An 18,346-nucleotide genomic window follows, 5' to 3' on the forward strand; every position below is an offset into this window, starting at 1 on the left:
AAAATCTTAATTCTTTTATTAGCTCATATGTTCTCAGGTAATGAATGATTTTTTGCAAAACTCCAAAAACCTAATTCTTTGTTAAGCTGCTTAGCAAGGGACCACAGAGCAGGCTGAAAGGTTATTGCTTTAATACCATCTTCATGAGATTCCAAAACCTTGCTTGGAAGTTAAAAATGGAAGAAATAGAGTTTCAATGACAATATTTCCTACTTAATATTTCTGATGGTAATCAGGATGTTTTTTTTTTAATTTGTAATATATTTAAAATAAACTCTTATTACAATCTTTTGTTTTTTTTTATTTTATCACCTATGATTCTCATATCTTCTTTCCATTCCTTTCCTAGAGAGTCATTCCATATAACAAAGATTGCAAAAGAGTAAAAAAAGAACACTTTGAAAAAAATGAGCCAATACATCAACAAAGTTTCACGTTATCTGTAGTGTTCCAAACCCAGAGTCTCCCACTTCTGTGGAGAAGAGAAGGAGGTGACTTCTCATATCTCTTCTTCGGAGCAAAGCTTGTCATTATAATTTCACAGAATTCAGAATGAGTTGTTTTGTTGCTCTTCTTTCCATTTATATCATCAAAGTCATTGTGTATACTGTTCTCCTGGCTCTTCTTACTTCACTTTGCATCAGTTCATATATGAATTTCCATGCTTCTCTGGATTCATCTTAGACTTTGTTTCTTACAGTAATATTTAATCATATCTACATGCCACAGTTTGTTTAGGTAATCCCCAATCATTTGGCACCTACCTTGTTTCCAGTTCTTTGCTACTACAAAAAGTAGCGTTAAATTTTATTTCCATTGTTTTTTGGCCTGAATAAGGAAGTAGAATGGATCATAAAATCCTAGATGTTTATATAATTTAAACTAGTCATTAAATTCCATTTTACAAATGAGGAAACTGAGGTCCCCAGGCACTGAAGTGAACTACCTCACATGACATAGGTAGTTCACATTTTGTTGTTGGTTTTCAGTTATATCTGACTTTTTGTGACCCCATTTGGGATTTTCTTGGCAAAGATACTGGAGTGGTTTGCATTTTCTTTTTTGGATCATTTTACAGATGAGGAAACTGATACAAAAAGCTTTAAGGGATTTGCCCAATGTCACACAGCTAGTATGTGTCTGAGGCCAGATTTAAACTCAGAAGATGAGTCTCTCTGACTACAGGCCCAGAGCTCTATCCAGTGTACCTCCCAGGATTACATTACTAAAGTGATTTTCAGACACCATGCTTTTGTTATTATTTTAGTGTTTCATTAGAGTTTATTATATTTGCCTTGAATATTTTTCTTGGACTTTGTAAAGTGGTGGGATTACTTGTTCTACCCAGACCCCTCTTCCCTTCCCCCACCACATGTACCCTGAAGGTATTTCACAGCTGATTTGAAGAGAAACTTGAATTTGTAGGATGATTGACAACAGAAACTTAAAATGCATTCCTTTATTTTAAATTAAAATATATTTAATCCAATTGAAATTAAACTAAACAAGGACCCTCTCTTGAATCTTACATATTACTCATAATAAATTGTAAAATAGTTTCAAAGACTTCTAAATTTGTAAATATTCTGCATTCTTATTTATGACAATAAGTAATAAAATAACTATCCAGTTTGTATCACTTCAGAGCGGTGATTGTCCACAGGTACCCCTTTTATATAGATCAAACTTCCTGGTTACTATCCTTCCATAATTTTAGTGGTAAGTTTAGTAAGTTTAATGGTTAGCTTTGCTAGAGGTGGGAGCCCTTTTGCTATCAGCTGTCTCTATGTGCTCTCTCTGTTTGCTATCAGCTGTCTCTGCTTACAGAGGCCTAATTTTCATTTCTTAGCAACTTCATCACTCTAAACTGATGACACACAAGTATAATTCTTTCTTGACAAACCCTCCCTACTTATAGATGAGCTGCTGTGGTGTACTGACTAGAGGATCAATGTCAGTTAGGAAGACCTGGATTCAGGTCCTGCCTGTGACACATACTAGCTCTGTGATCATGGAGAAGTCATTTAATCTTTCACCCTCCAAGCAACTCTAATTTTCTGATCTGCATAGGTGGAGGGAGTTCGTACACAGAGGGTTCCCTACACTGATGAAATTGCAGGTATGTCATCAATTCATCTATGCTCATCTCGCAACAAACCTATATGACATAGGGCACTATGGGTAGATTATGTGATGATATATTAGCCTAACTAGATTTGGGCTAGGTGCATTAGAAGCAGAGCTTATGAGGAACAAGAGAAATTAATATGAATTTGTCTCTGAAGTGGAGATGAGCACATGGCAGCACAATGTAATTAATGACAGGAAGAAAGGCTGGTCCTGCAAGAATTGTTTTTGGTTTAGATGAGTTAATGGGAGAGGCTGGGGAAAAGTCTTTTCTCTTTTAGGAGAGAGATATGTACTTCGATATCAAAACTACATGGGCAAGGAACTTGGCTGGCTGGCTGGATTTTGACATAGTAATCTCTGGGAAGTTAACTTTCTAGTATATTATTTGGGAAAAGGAGGCTTGAGGGAACTGGGCAAATCATCAAAAGACAAGAATTCACCTAAGTGGGGCAGCTAGGTGGCGCAGTGGATAGAGCACCAGCCCTGAAGTCAGGGGGACCTGAGTTCAAATCCGGCCTCAGACCAAACACTTGACACTTACTAGCTCTGTGACCCTGAGCAAGTCACTTAACCCCAATTGCCTAAAAAAACAAAACAAAACAAAAGAATGCACCTAAGATTTAGATAGAGTTTAACAAAACATACAGTTTTCACATTTTATTTCTATGGTCTTATTTTAATTGATACTATCAAATCCATGGAGATTCTTAAAATGTCTTTGTTTATTTGGCTTTTAGCTGTGAGATCTACCTGGGTTAATACCCAATGGGGTATGGCTTCTGAATGTAGCTGAATGACTACAGGCTTTACCATGGTTTTAACCATCTTTGATCATCACTCAGATCCTGTATAATACATGTTTATAAAATATAAAACCTCACAGATTTCATGTCCATCTGCTTCAAGGATGTTCTTGGCAAACTTATGTGTTCTGAACTGGTAGCTAAGACACAACAATAATAAGGTGGAATGCTGTTTATTAGACAAGTAACTGGAGCTTTGCAGACAGTGATAACACTCCTCAAATCCTCCTCACACAAACAGATAATGAATGAAGATTTGCAATTCCTATTTAGCAAATTGAGGTACTGAGAGAAGTGTGTCCATGGTCTTAATGCCAACTCTTGGTCTGAGAGCAAAATCATTGTTAGGCATCCCAATCCATTCTTAAATGTACTATCTCAGGTTCTTTCCGAGGAGAATGTTAAACAGAAATTAAAAAAGAGATCCCCCTTTCCCTCACATAGAATGGTGAAATTCACTGTAATATGAATGTCTGCTTTTCTGTTGAATTTATTTGAGGATGTATTGAGAAGTTTATCAGTTACAAGAATGAGTAAAATCCTTTTGATGAGAAATAGATTAAGATAGCAAGCAATCAACTTAAATTCTCTGGGCTTTTATTCCCTTATCTATAAAATGAGGGGGTTAGACTAGATGGGCCCTCAAGTGCCTTCCAACTCTAACTCTGTGACCCTATGAAATGTAGGCCACTTTCATATATCAGCTAAATAGATATTTATCATTGTAATGTGATATATTCAAATGTTATGATCTAATATGACCTGTCAAAGTTGCCCAAATAAATCTGATCTCATCAATATGGGCACTCCTTACATTATTGTTGATAACGATGCATCTGTCTACTTATCCTGTGTAACTCTGATTTGTTTTTTTTTTTGTTTGTTTGTTTTGTTTTTGTTTTGGTGAGGCAATTGGGGTTAAGTGACTTGCCCAGGGTCTCATAGCTAGTAAGTGTCAAGTATTCAGTCTAAGACTGGATTTGAACTCAGGTCCTCCTGACTCCAGGGCAGGTGCTCTATCCACTGTGCCACCTAGCTGCCCCAATCCTGTGTAACTCTCGTCCGTGTCCTCACAGTGATTTGTTACATGTGGTCCATTCAACATTCTACCCGCCTTCCTTACTTTGTCATAATGCTTTGTGGATTTCAGTGATAGATACAGGTTGTCCAGTAGTTATCACACTCCTTTGAGACATAACCAGTACATCTTTTTTTTTTTGCTTGTGCATTCTTTGAGGACATACTTTCCCCTGTTTATATAAAATCTCATCACTATACCTATTCTCGATCATTTTTTTAAAATCATTTGATTCAACAGAGCAAAATGCTACCTTAAAGTGTATCTCGGCATATGTCAAATATACTATATTTCTTGAAAAAAAAGTAATAAAAGAGAACTTTATTCAGCAACCCTGTGATCACAAATATAAGAAAAGGCATAAAACAGAAATATATATGTCCAAAAGAATTGTCTGTCAGTGTCAAGGAGAAGATGAAGAGCAGAGTCCAAGTTAAAGAAGGATTCCTTATTGATGATGATATCTCCTCTGAGTTGTTAAAAGTAATTTCCAAAATTTTTGTTCAAATCTTGCACAAAAATTGGTAAAAATAAAATTACCTCCAAAACCTCATAAAGAGCCACAACTAGTGCCCATTAGACTTTTCCTAGATATCCCATAATTCAGAATGAAGTCCTTGGTTTCATCATTGTAAACTTATTCAAAGAAACATTTTTGCTATATTCAAATAATTATTCTGCATGTATGTTTTATTATAATCATACAATTATTATTATGTACTATATCAAGCACAAAAATTTTCATTAATTTTGCCTGTCAATCTATTTTATACTGCCATTTCCAAAAACATACCTTCTAGATTAGCTAAAATAAAATAAAACTGGGAAAGAAAATGGTACCTGCAGTACTGATGGAAATCTAATCCACTTCACAGTCATATATAAATGATTTTTTTAAAAATCTACTTTAGAATAATCATATGTCTTCCCCTCTACTGGCATAGATAAGTGAGAGGTGACTACAGTTGAAAACCATTTCTTCTTTCTATATTTTCAGTAGAAATTACCAAAAAAAAACCACTCATATAATTCTCCATAATTTTACAACAAGGTTTTTGTAAGAAAAACTAGCAATAGCCCACAGGTCCAAGGCCCAAAGGAATGTGAGCCTTAGAACTAAAAGAAAGTTAGCATGGATTCTCTTTCTTCTTTTATTGTGAGAAGATGAAGATATTCAAGAAAACATTTAATAAGTGCCTTGCATTTGAACTAAGCACTATTAGATTTTGGAAGACATGCAAAATGGCTTTTGTGCCCTTCTACAAGTTTATAGGAGGAATTGGGAAGGAAAGGGGGGGCCAAGGCTGAGAAGGAATTTTGAAATGTGAAATAAATTTAACACCTCAGATCTCTGAAGAAACTGTGAAATGTCCTTGGAGCAGGACTCCACTTGTGTAGTTATCATATCCCTAACTGACTCGCACCCAGTTGCTGATATTCTTAACTCTGACTTTCTCATTTGGCAATTAAACATGTATTCCTTTGTCCCATTTTCTTTATTATTAATTTTTTCAGTGTTCATGTTCAAGTAGTAGGTACTCAATAAGTATTTATTGACTGGCTGAATTGTGAGATGAGAACGTTGGAATACTTTTTATACCATCTCTACCAATGGAAGAAGGCTACCATGCTACACACAGGCTTAAATATTGTAGATCTGTGGGCCAAATGGAACTTAAATAGCCAATGAGTTTAGAAACAAATTCTCAAGTCCTCTACTTCGCATCTTTGTACAAGAAGAGGTTAGAAACCCTAAGTGCAGACTAGAATCCGATTGTTTTAGTAGCATAATATGAAAATAACTAATAATAATAATATCAAATATGCACACATTAGATTGCCATACCATTGCCAGTGAAAATAAGAACCTGAAGAAAGATCAGTAAATTTCAGTTAATGAAACTTTTGACATATATGAAATATTATAAAGAAGACTAAAGTATATTGTTGGTTTGGGAGTTACATATACTGTTTTGTCTGTATCTGCTAATAGAGGATATGAAACATATTTTGAGCAAAACTTTCATGAATTCCATTGAAATAAATATAAAATATTTCAGAAGATTCCCATAATTCCTTGGTTACAAGAAGTATTCTTTTGTTATTTCCATTTTTCTCATTCTTGGAGTAGGCCATATGTGGCATTCAGAGCTTTCATCAAAGACTGATGCTATTTTTTCTTATAGAGAAGCACTTCATTTTTACAGGAAAATTGGGAGAAGGGAGATCAATCTCCAGCTGATTCAGGGTTGAGGGAAACTAAACCATCCTGTTTCTTTGCATTTCATATGACTGAAGATAGTTTTACCTGAACATTAAGTTTGTCCTTGAAACAGTTTGGGAATTCTCTTCACCTAGTGTAGAAGGAAAAATACATAGTTAACTATAACTTTGCATCATTCCACTAAATTGGAAAGGGTCCAGGCTATATTTTATTTGGCATTTCATTGAGCCTTAGTCCTTTAGTCTAACTAAAAGATACACCTCTGATCTTGATTCTTTGTCTAATAATGAAAAGCCACTTTCATGGGCTCAATTTTCATCTCTATGTAGATGATTCTTAACTCTATTTATCCAACCTTAATCTCCCTCCTAATCTTCAGTCTTGAATTTGTAGCTACCAATTAGACATCTTAAACTGGCTATCCCATAGACATCTTAAACTGAACATGCCCAAAACAGATCTAATTCTCTTTGCTCCAAATCCTTTTTTTTTAAGCCTTGCTACCAGCATCAACTTTAATAAAACACACAAGGTCACAGGTGAAAGGAAGGGGAAAGAGGGAGTGAAATATTACCATTTAAAACCACAAAAAATCTCTGTGCATGTCTAACAGCTGTGTGTGTGGGATGGAGGGATGGGGGCAGGACTAGCCCCAGCACTGGCCAGCAGCGGTGGGCAGGACCCAGGCGCTGTCCCACCTATTTGTAAAGAATGTCGTAGTGTCCGGTCTGTACAGCAGATACACCTTGGGCTCAGAGCCCTCTGGGAAGACATGGGGGCTGGTGGTGCCGCCCTCACCGCAGTCTACTGCTGACAACACTCCTTGACGGTCAGTTCTCCCTCAATGAAATGTTCAAAGACTTTGCTCTTGCCCTGAAGGTAGCCTGAGGTGAGCAGCCACAGTTAGAACACCAGATAGTCGTAGGTGCTCTGGTCATTGAAGGAGGCCGGCAGTTTGGCCACTGAGGTCTGCTTCTCCACTTGGCTCGATCAGGTCCATGAACTTGTAGTGGAAATCCTCAGTTGTGACCTCAGTGAAGCCCTGAGACACCAGGTCCTCTTTGATCTTGGAAGAGATGGCTTTGAACCTCTACAGCTCCTTACTGTCTTCCAGAAGGACCTCCAGGTGGAAGAATCCGACAACTCGGTGAGAAGCAGTTGCCATCGGGCCTGGTCTTTCCGTTGTAGGAGTATTTTTTGTGTAGGTCCTTCATATTCTGTTGATAGATGTTGTTGTCTTCTTCACACTCCTTGTAAAGCACAGAGAGCTCCAGGTGTTGGAAGACCAGTGGATTCTGAATCTCTTGCTGAATTCGGGCCTGCTGGGCCATGATGGCTTCATCGTAGGCCAAACCGTTAACTCTGCTTCCCAGCGGCTTCAGCTTCTGCTCTCTTCTTTCTTTTCTGTTTGAGGGAACCACCATCTTTACAATAGCTCAGACTTGAAAATTCAGTGTCATTCTTGACTCCCAACTCTCAACTCACATATACAAACCATTGCAAACTCATTGTTTATACCTTCACAAAATCTCTTACAATACATTTACTCCCTTTTCTAACCTTCACATCCTCCATCCTGGTGTAGACCCTTATCATCTCACAACTGGGCTACTTAAATAGTTTTCTGAGTGGTCTCTGTCTCAAGTCTTTCCCTAGATCTTCACCTAAGCTACCAAATTTATATTCCTGAAATGCACATCTGACCTTGATTCTCTTTTATCAGTAAATTCCAGTCGCTTCCTATTACCTTCAGGATCAAATATAAAAGCCTCCATTTGACTTTTAAATCCTTTTAAAACCTGGATTTTTAAAAATTTTTATTAATTTATTTTGATTTATCAACAATCACTTCCATAAGCTTTTGAGTTTTAAATTCCCCCCTTCCCCCCTCCCTATCCAAGACTGCTTGCAATCTGATATATGCTATACATATACATTCCTATTTACCATATTTTCACATTAGTCATATTGTAAGGAACAATTAGAACCAATAGGAGGAACCACAAGAAAGAGGAAACAAAGCAAAACAGAGGAAAAAAAAACAGCAAATAGTATGCTTCGATCTGCATTTAAACTCCATAATTATTTCTCTGGATGTGGATAGCATTTTCCATCATGAGACCTTTGGAGATGTCTTAGATCCTTGCATTTCTGAGAAGGGCTAAGTCTATCCAAGTTAGTCATCACACAATGTGACTGTTACCATGTAAAACATCCTCCTCGTTTAGCTCACTTCACTCAGCATCGGTCCATACAAGTCTTTCCAGAAAACCTGGATTTTTATTACCCTTCCCTTCTTACATTTTAATTCATTCCAAGCACTCTAAGATCCAAGAACAATGACCTTGCTACTCCTCACACATGATATTCCATTTCCCTATTCCATGCTTTTTTCACAGGTTGTTTCCTGTGCCTGGGATAATATCCCTCCCCACCTCTGTTTCCTGGCTTCTATCACTCCCTTCAAAATAACTCACAGTCCACTTTCTCCATGAAGACTTTGGGATTTCCCTCTTTCCTACCCTCTGCTAGTTCCTTCTCTCTTAGATTATCTCCAATTTACACTGTTTTTTCTCTTGCATGTTGTTTCTAATATGAGAAAGTGAACTCAGTGAACAGAAACCATGCTCTTTGCCTTTGTTAGAATCCCTACCACTTAGCACCATGCATGGTGTATGATAAGTGCTTAATAAATACTTATTGACTGACTATCCTCATATATTACTATGAGGAAAACTTTTATCATCAATAAATATAATAATTTGATTTCAAAAATACTTCTCCTCCTACTCTGGCCTCCTAATTAACTATCATCATTTTTAGCTGACCAAATTATTAGTATTTTGAGAAATGTTAAGATACTCTAAAAAGAATATATTTAGTATGGGATGGGGAAGAGAGTTTCTGTGCTATGTCTTGGACCAAGAATTTAAAAATAAAATGGAGGCTATTGATTCATTCTACTGAGTTTGAAGGAAGAAGGTAAGGGCCCAGGAATTGTGCAACACAAATATTGAGCTTGTTATTATTACACAGACATTATATTTATACTTGTTATAATTTGAGTATTCATATGTTGCTATGGTCAAACAGATGAAGGAGGAAGACACATGGTATGGTGGGTGTAAGCCAAGCATAATGTATCAGTGATGATTTGTATGCAAGAAACTGGCATAAAAGATCATTAGGAGAATGTACGATCAAAAATGGAGGACTGGTTATATAATGAGAGGGAGGAATAACAGATGGATAGCCAAGAGTTTCTATAAAAACTCCAGAACATTGAGTAGATCTTCAATGAAGGACTTATAGGAAGGCAGAGACAAAAATTTCACAGTAAGAGAGAGCATGAATGGGTTGTATGCTTATAGAGGAAATGTGATAAGATCATGGATCCAAAAAGTAGATGAGATTTGTAATAAATTATTGCAAATTTATTATTAAAGGCATTATGAGATTTTTACTTCATATGTGATAAATATATTTCTATATATATCATATACATATTTATGTATATTTGTGTATATGTAAACAGTTATATGTGTGTGTTTGTATGTGTATACTTTGTTCATTTGCTGAAGTTTTACCTTTCCTGGGTTGATTTCTGATATGGACTTATAGTGCACATGTTTAGTATTCACTAGTTGAGTTTAATTTTTCTATTTGCATCATTATTTCCTGTGCCTTCTCTCTCTACGCTATTATACCCCCATTATCACATGAGTCATGTAATTCTAACCACTGAAGCATAGATCTCTTGACATTCAGAATGCTTGAACAAGTTGCTGTACATATCCCCAGGGTTACGAATGTTTCTAATAGCTGAGGGTACTTCTCTATCTGATTATTATATTTTTTTAACACATCGCTACTTACCTTATTTTTTGTTATTTTCAGTTTTACTGATTTTTGTTTTGATATTACATCCATTATAGATGACTCCCATGGTATGAGAAGTCTCCTATAACAGGGCGATGCAGTGACTCCCTTGAGGTTAGCCATAGATAATTACTGGCCTTAGAGCTGGAAAACCTGGGTCTAAGGCCACTTCCGTTATATACTAGCTATGTGACAAATGGGAAACTTACTTAGCCTCTCATGGCTTTAGGCAACTCTCTAAGAATTTTAGTTGCACAGACCTGCCTTGAAAGAGAGGAGGTTTCTTCATCTAACAGTTCCTTACAGGAATGTATTCCCAAGGCCAGTTCCTTTTCTTCTAGGCATTCCAAAGTATTCTTTCTCTACTTTTTTTTAACTTTCTGTAATTTAGTTCTTTTTTTCCAAATTTATTTTACTCTGAACTTAAGAAATAAAACAAGCATTTCTGTAACATAGTAGAATAGAAAAAAGATGATTGTATAGGAAACTGCAAATCTATTATGTAATGAAACAAAGTGCTTGAAATCAATTCTACCACTGCTTCCTGAAATGTAGGCATTAAACTTGATTTCCTTCAAGCTCCGCTAGAGGAATAGTGATTCCTGTTACTCCTCAGACAAAAGATCCCCTCCCTAGTCACCTCCTTTTAGGTGTATCGTCTCCTCCAAAAGAATGGAAGTTCTTAGCCATCCCAGTGTGACGTGATGTTAGAATGGAGGCATGATTGTATATTACTCCCTCGTGGGTACAAAATTAATTTTGCACATACACAGCATCATTGTATAGTACCACGGGCAACAAAGATTCAAGGAAAAGCTAGGTGGCATAGTAAATAGAGTGCTGAACTTGGATTCAGGATAACCTGAGTTCAAATCCCATCTCCTATACTGTGTGACTGGTGAAATCAATTAACCAATGTGTGATAGACTCGGCTTCTCACTTGTAAAACAGGTTTAATAACAGCACTTATCTCACAGGGTTATTGAAAGGATTGAATGAGATAATAAATGCAAAGTGCATTCACAAACTTTAAAGCATTATATAAATGTTAGCTGTCATTGAAGAAGATAAAATGGGATTGCAAAAACTGATAAAGAATGGGTGATATCTGGCTTTGCCACAAGGCAGAAGAAGATTGTTGCCTGCAGCAAGATTTCCTTGAGGGCAAGCGTTCTTGATTCTCCCAGGGTGACTGGTTGGTTACCTGATGCCCCAGCAGAGCCGGATTGATGAAATAATTAGAGATGAGCAGTTCTCAGATTCAGGAAGTTGGTTCTATGAAGGAAAGGAAGTGATGTTCCAAATCTGCCAAGGAAAAGGTCCAAGGACAGATGTCAAGGGTTATAGATCCGGCATGAGCTAAGAATGAATGGGCCTGACAGATTCAATGAGCATCTTTTGTCAAAGATATTTGAAACTTGGACCTAAGCACTATTTAGATAGCCTTGAGTTTCCCTAGCAGCTTCCTCATCTAAATCCTGGACAGCCCATACTGACTCTACTTGCCATACCGGTCAGCTTCTACCTCTTTCCACCTTATAGCCACCAAAGCCTAGTTAAACAGACTTCTAGATAAGCCATTCTTTGTAATAGAGACACTAGGCACCTTTGCCATGAAATGCAAGTTTCGTATATTGTGGCTGCTCTTTAACAGTTGAAATAAACCTGTAACAAGAAAGTTACATTTTAGAGAGATCTGCTGCTGATTTAAGCAGTATGCTCACTATAGAATAAGGATTAATTGTTTGTTGTTTTTAATAGACACTAAAAGCAATGTGTTTGTATTGAGTAGTGCTGGAGGAAATACCATCGGCAACTGCTAATGCTTGTTTTGGCTGAGAAAATCCTTGATTAAAAGTTTCAAAAGTTCTAAATGCCATTGAAAAATTGTGAATTTTTGAAAAAGGAAAATCTACTAACTTCCAGTTCTTCCCCCAAATCAGCATTCATTCATTCATTCATTCATTCATTCATTCATTCATTTAAAATGTGTCTATTGGGGCAGCTAGGTGGTGCAGTGGATAGAGCACCAGCCCTGAAGTCAGGAGGACCTGAGTTCAAATCTGGCCTCAGACCAAACACTTGACACTTACTAGCTCTGTGACCCTGAGCAAGTCACTTAACCCCAATTGCCTAAAAATAAAATTTAAAAAAATGTATTTATTAAATAGTAACAATTCAGAACACCATGACCATGCTATGCACCAGGGAGGAATATTTAGAAAACACATGATCCATGCCCAAGACTTTTAATAGGATAATATGCATACACAGGCTACTATAATATATATGATTTAATAGATTCTCTAATGTTATATAAAACAGAGTTCTATATGAAGGAGAAAGCCAAATCTAAGGAACTGGGAAAGAAATGGAAGAGATGAGGAAAGACTTCTTGGAGGGAATAACATTGCAGATGGACTTTAAAGAATATGTAATAATAATAACAGCTGACTTTTATGTGGATCTGTAGAGTTTGCAAAATGCTTTATGTCTCTTATGTCTTCTATGCCCACTCTATTTCAGTCCAACACATGGTTAGTTTACCCATTAGACTTCAACACCATTCCAAATTGCCTCACTTTCAAAAATATGACTCTGAAATTTCTCTGACCATACTTTCATGTTTCATATCTTTATACCACCTGAACCTGCTCTTGTGAGTTTTATAAGCTTGAAAATAATTTATAAATGCAGGATGTAGTTATTCTTATTATTTATTCATTCTCGCTATGCACTCCAATGCCTTGCTTCCTCTCCATTTTCCCTCTCCATTCCTTTGACTTAACTTCTTTCCTTCTAATGTTTTGACCCCATGTTTAATCAAAACATAGTTTGGTGAAGTGGAAAGAACACTGCATTTGAAGTCAAAGGTCCCAGCCTCAAATCCTTCCACTCTCATTAGCTGTGTTGTCCTTATAAACTAACTTCTCTGTGCTTCAGTCACTTTTTCTGTAAAATGAGCGTATTGGACTAGATACATTATTTGGTTCCTTCTAGTTCAATGGTTTGTTGATTTTTTTAAAAAAATTTATTCATTTATTTTGATTTTTCAACAATCACTAATATGAATGTAAATGTATAGTCTGCATCAGATTGTGTGTCATTTTGGGAAGGGTGGTGGGGAGGAAGGGGGAGAAAATTTTTAAACTCAAAAGCACATGGAAGTGATTATTGATAAAGCAAAATAAATTAATAAAAAAAAGAAAAAAAATGATGAACAAGATGACTTCAGAAAAACCTGGAAAGACTTATGTGGTCTGATGCTGAGTGAAGTGAGCAGAACCAAGAGAACGTTGTACACAATAACAGCCACATTGTGTGATGACTAATATTGATAAACTTAACCCTTCCTGGCAATATAAGGATCTAAGACATCTGAAGAGGCCTGGTGATGGAAAATGCTATCCACATCCAAAGAAAGAACTATAGAAGTTGAATTGCTATTTTTTTCCTCTTCTGTTGAGTTTTGTTTCCTCTTTCTGATTGTTCCTCCTGTTGGTTCTAATTTTTACTTACAACATTACTAATGTGAAAATATAAAAATTTTAAACTCAAAAGCATATGGAAGTGATTATTGATAAATCAAAAGTGATTGTTTTGTTTTTTTATTAATTTATTTTGATTTATCAATAATCACTTCCACATGCTTTTGAGTTTAAAATTTTTCTCCCTCTTCCTCCCCACCACCCTTCCCAAGATGGCGCACAATCTGATGCAGACTATACATGTACATTCCTATTAAACATATTTTCATATTAGTGATGTAAGTAAAAATTAGAACCAATAGGAGGAACCACCAGAAAGAGGAAACAAAACTCAATAGAAGAAAAAAAATAGCAAATAGTATGCTTCAATCTGCATTCAAATTCCATAGTTCTCTCTTTGGATGTGAATAGCATTTTCTATCACAAGGCCTTTGAAGATGTCTTAGATCATTGTATTACTGGGAAGGGTTGTTTATCAATATTAGTCATCGTACAATGTGGCTGTTATTGTGTACAACGTTCTCTTGGTTCTGCTCACTTCACTCAGCATCAGACCATACAAATATTTCCAGGTTTTTCTGAAGTCAGCCTGCTCATCATTTCTTATAGCACAATAGTATTTCATTACATTCATATACCACAACTTGTTCAGCCATTCCCCAATTGATGGGCATCCTCTCAATTTCCAATTCTTTACCACCACAAAAAGAGCTGCTATAAATATTTTTGTACGTGTGGGTCCTTTTCCCATTTGTATGATCTCTTTGGGATATAGCCCTAGAAATGCTATTGCTGGGTCAAACTGTGCCCTTTGGGCATAGTTCCAAACTGCTCTCCAAAATGGATGAATCATTTCACAACTCCACCAACAATGCATTAGTGTTCCAATTTTCCCACATCTTCTCCAACATTTATTATTTTCTTGTTTTGTCATCTTGGCCAATCTGATAGGTGTGATGTGGTACCTCAGAGTTGTTTTGATTTGCATTTCTCTAATTGATCTGTTGATTTTTAACCATATGTTTTAACCCTATGTCACTGAATGTTTAGTTCTTTTGATACTCAGTTGTTTCTACCCTCCCAATCTCCAACCATAGATGCCATCCCCACCATCTGCCTTCTTTACTCCTATTATCTAGTCTCCAAGTAATTGTTGAGGGACTTCATCAAACTATTCAAATTGGGTAAAATATAAATCCATGGTATTCAAAACTGTAACTAGCGATTCTTTCCACCAAGGGCCAAGTTGGGGGAATGTTGTTATTGGTGGTGGTGGTGGTAATGGTGATGATGATGATGATGATGATGATGATGCAGCCCCTTGGAAAAAGTGAAGTGGGGAGCATAGAAAAACCCTCCACCAACCCTAGTCCTAAAATCTCACCAAACAGTCCCCAAGAGAAGTCAGAAGGAAGGGAGATACAGAAGAGAATCTGCTTAAGTTAAATGCAGTCCAACAGTGCAACTATCAGGAAGAGGCATGAGGGAAGAAAGCAGTGGCATAAAGTGAGAGGAGTATGATTCATTTGGTACAGGTGCACCTAGATAAGCTTTTGGAGAGACTCAAGGAGGGAAAGACAGCAGGGGTTCACAGATAATAGTCAATTCTGGTCAGGTACTGGACAATTACTGCATAATTCCCAGAAGTAGGTAGAGAAAAGGGGGAGGCTGCAGACAGGAACTAGTCAGAAGAGTAGGATTCTTATGATAGAAGATGAGTCCAGAATCAAGTGTCAGGATGGGTTCTCATGCTACCAATGTGCTAAGCAACTCCTCAAGTAGGTGGAAGGTGTGGCAAAGAAGAGGAAAAAGGTTGGGACCTAAAGTGGAACCACCTCAAAGAAGCTAAGCTGATTCTTTAATTTTCAGTGTCAGCATTTGAACCTTAGAATTCTGCAAATGCTGCAAATAATTTATTGTTTTGTGGATGGAAAGAATGTTAATAACTCAGATTAAACTTAAAAGTGTACTATGCTGTTTGGAGAGCTAGTCATTAAACATTTACCAGCATATCCCAGGGGACCCTCATAGTTCCTTGGCTCTAGGACCAGGAAGCAATAGAGACAGGAAGGAATCGTGTCTTGGAGATTGTCACTTAGGATAAATCTTCCCTGGCCTCTCCTTGGTTGTGGCTCTGGTGCTTATTAACCTCAGTTGGGTCATTTCTGTGGCACCACAGTACTTTCATTTATCTTTTATTAACTCCCTGTCAAATTCCCTTCAGCAACGGGACCAACCTTTTTTCTCTCTGTCGAGACTCTAATTCTACTCTACACTCCTCTCATTCAGAAAATAACCTCTGTTCTTATTTTACTGGAAAGATTGAAGCTTTTCCATTTCCTATCTTTCCAAACTTTTCTGTCTTTCCCTCCTCACCCATCCATACTCTCCCTTTCCTCCAATGTCAGAGATTGTTGTATCCTTCCTTGTTGCCATGGCTAACCAATGTACCTAGTTCTGTATTACTGTTCCTTCCTATCCCCTTTAATCATTGTTCCATCACTTCTTCCACTTTTTCCCACTTCAATTACCCCTGAACTACTCTGGGAGAGGAAAGCACAAAGTGATATTTCTGTTGTTTCTAGTCAGACACCTAAGTGGGCACATAGGTAGCCTGGAATAATAGTAACACTGGCTATAAATAAATCACCTAGAAAATATCCAAGAGAAAGTAGCTGCCAAACAAAAAGTGAAGCTATAGGCTCACACGTCTTCCTTGGATCTTTTCCAGAAGTAGATGGGCTTTAAACCACAAATTTAAAACACATGTATACACAAATCTATCTGTCTCTATTTATATATGTATATAGGCATATACACATATACATATAAACCTATACACACAAAACACATATAAATGCAAATATTTACATCACATATAAACAAATTTATATGTGTATATTACATATCTACATATGCATGTATTACATATCTATAAAATTCATATATTTGTACATGTGGGTACAAATATATGGATTTTATATGTGTATATATAATGCATGTGTATATGTGGGTACAAATATATGGATTTTGTATGTGTTTATTTTAATACATATATAATATTTGTGCCCACATACAATACATGCATATATAATATTTGTACTCACCTGTACAAATATATGAATCTATGTATAAAACACATGTGTTTGTATACATTCTGTATACACATACATAGAAGCACACATCATGCATTTGTCCTATATGCACATGTATATGAATTTACTTTTTCAATCAACATATCTTTAAAATTTTATTTACATGTATTTGTGTGAATGTCTACATGTTTGAAAGGCTTTGCTAAATTCCTCACACATGGGTTTTCTGTTTTGCAAGCAATAGTCCAAAGGAGAGGCAAGATGGGATGTTGGAGAACATCTTCTGAGAGAAATATGGTACAAATGAGAATGTTCCCACCATGATGTATTCTTCTGATACTGACCAATAGTCATTCAACTTCTATTCTAATTCGTGGGCACTTGTGACTATGCCAGCACAAAGATTAGGATGTGGCAGGTCAAGCTGAAAGTGTTTCAAGTTGAGATGCAGAAACAGCTTGTGTATCTCTTGTCATCAAACCTGCCCAGCTAATGAGTATCATCAGAAAGTTGAACATTAGCTGCTGGGTTTTTTAGGCAACTAAAATGTGTGAGGCCATTCTCTTTTAGAACTGTGATCTGCATGGGGGAGTGAAAGAGCTTTGTGTATAAATTCATGCAACCTGGAAATCAGAAGGAAGGTGTGGAGTTAATGATGCATTTTCCTATACCAAACATTTCTCTTTGATTTAGAAAATAATAGGAGTTAACTTTTTATATAATGCTTACTAATTTCCAGGCAGTGTACTAATCACTTTACAAATAGTATCTCATTTGATCCTCACAACAACCTTGGGAGGCAGGTGTAAGCATAGTATATCCCCATTTTACAGATGAGGAAACTGAGGTAAACAGAGGTTAAGTGATTTACTTAGGGTCACATAGCTAGTAAGTGTCTGAGACCAGATATGAATATAAATCTTCCTGATTCTAGGCTCAGAACTATCCACTGTGCACCTAGCTGCCCTAATAACATGGTGATAGAAAATCTAAGCTATATTAAGAATATCACTCTTCCTCTAACCCCCCTCAGTAAGAAAGCCTAATATATGCTTACTTAATCTCTACAGAGTTAATTGACAGATTAGAGGCCTATCCTTCCTGTTAGTCCTCCAATTCTGAAATCCCCAGAGGGCATGGCCCTGAAGGACTCAGTAAAGACTTGATGATGGATTGGTTAAAACTCTACATGGCCACGTCCAGAAAACAAGAAGAATCCTTCAAGGCCATCCCTGATAAGACTGCTTACCCTAAGTTCATTCTTTAGAAACAAAAACAGTTTAGCCTGAGAGGGAATAAGAAATAACAAAGGACACATAGAATATCTCTAAGCAGCAGAGATCTAGAAAGGCATGAACCTAAAAGTTTTCTCCCTAAAATTTAAGTTCTAAACTCCACCCCTCTCGATTCTTTCTTAACACAAGATGGAATGGGGTAAATTGAAAACTAAGACAATTGTGACATTCTTCTGTGTTGATGGGGTAAAGGAACAGAGATTGGGTTGGGATGTGTGCCATATAAATTCTGGCACATGTGGGTTAAGGATATTTTTAACGTGACCTCAGTGCCCTCCCTTTTCTTTTATAGGGGGGCTCCCGTGACCTGATTTTTCCATATCATCAAAAGAAAGATTAAAGTAGATACCTCTA

The 18,346-nt window shown here is 36.7% G+C and overlaps 1 protein-coding gene and 1 pseudogene across 2 annotated transcripts in view; one reads left to right on the forward strand and one right to left on the reverse strand.

Annotated features, from left to right (window-relative positions):
* FGF14 (fibroblast growth factor 14) overlaps positions 1-18,346 on the forward strand; it is a 796,427-nt gene that overhangs the window by 426,263 nt on the left and 351,818 nt on the right. The gene's annotated exons all lie outside the window — the stretch shown is intronic.
* Positions 6,934-7,659, reverse strand: LOC114037287 (annotated as a pseudogene).

Source organism: Vombatus ursinus, unplaced genomic scaffold, assembly GCF_900497805.2.
Source record: "Vombatus ursinus unplaced genomic scaffold, bare-nosed wombat genome assembly UNPS02010304.1, whole genome shotgun sequence".
NCBI classification, from domain to species: Eukaryota; Metazoa; Chordata; class Mammalia; order Diprotodontia; family Vombatidae; genus Vombatus; species Vombatus ursinus.